The following is a 201-nucleotide window of genomic DNA, read 5'->3' as shown; positions in this document are numbered from 1 at the left end:
AGCCCCAAGAGCCCAACACTAACAAGTGGGAACAACAGGCAATTCTGTTTCCCCAAAAGTATCCATGGCAGACATTATTAACAGACAGTGGCATTCTCCACCGTGCCCAAAGGAGTCTTGCAGTCCTAGAGCTTCAAGCAGCCATGAGCAATCGATCAGAGGTGACCTAGGGATGAAAACTATTTTCTGCTCGGCATGTAG

Source organism: Otolemur garnettii, unplaced genomic scaffold (genome assembly GCF_000181295.1).
Source record: "Otolemur garnettii isolate 467f Iridium unplaced genomic scaffold, OtoGar3 scaffold00038, whole genome shotgun sequence".
NCBI classification, from domain to species: Eukaryota; Metazoa; Chordata; class Mammalia; order Primates; family Galagidae; genus Otolemur; species Otolemur garnettii.
The sequence above is the reverse complement of the archived record's forward strand: the minus strand, read 5'-3'. Positions refer to the sequence as shown.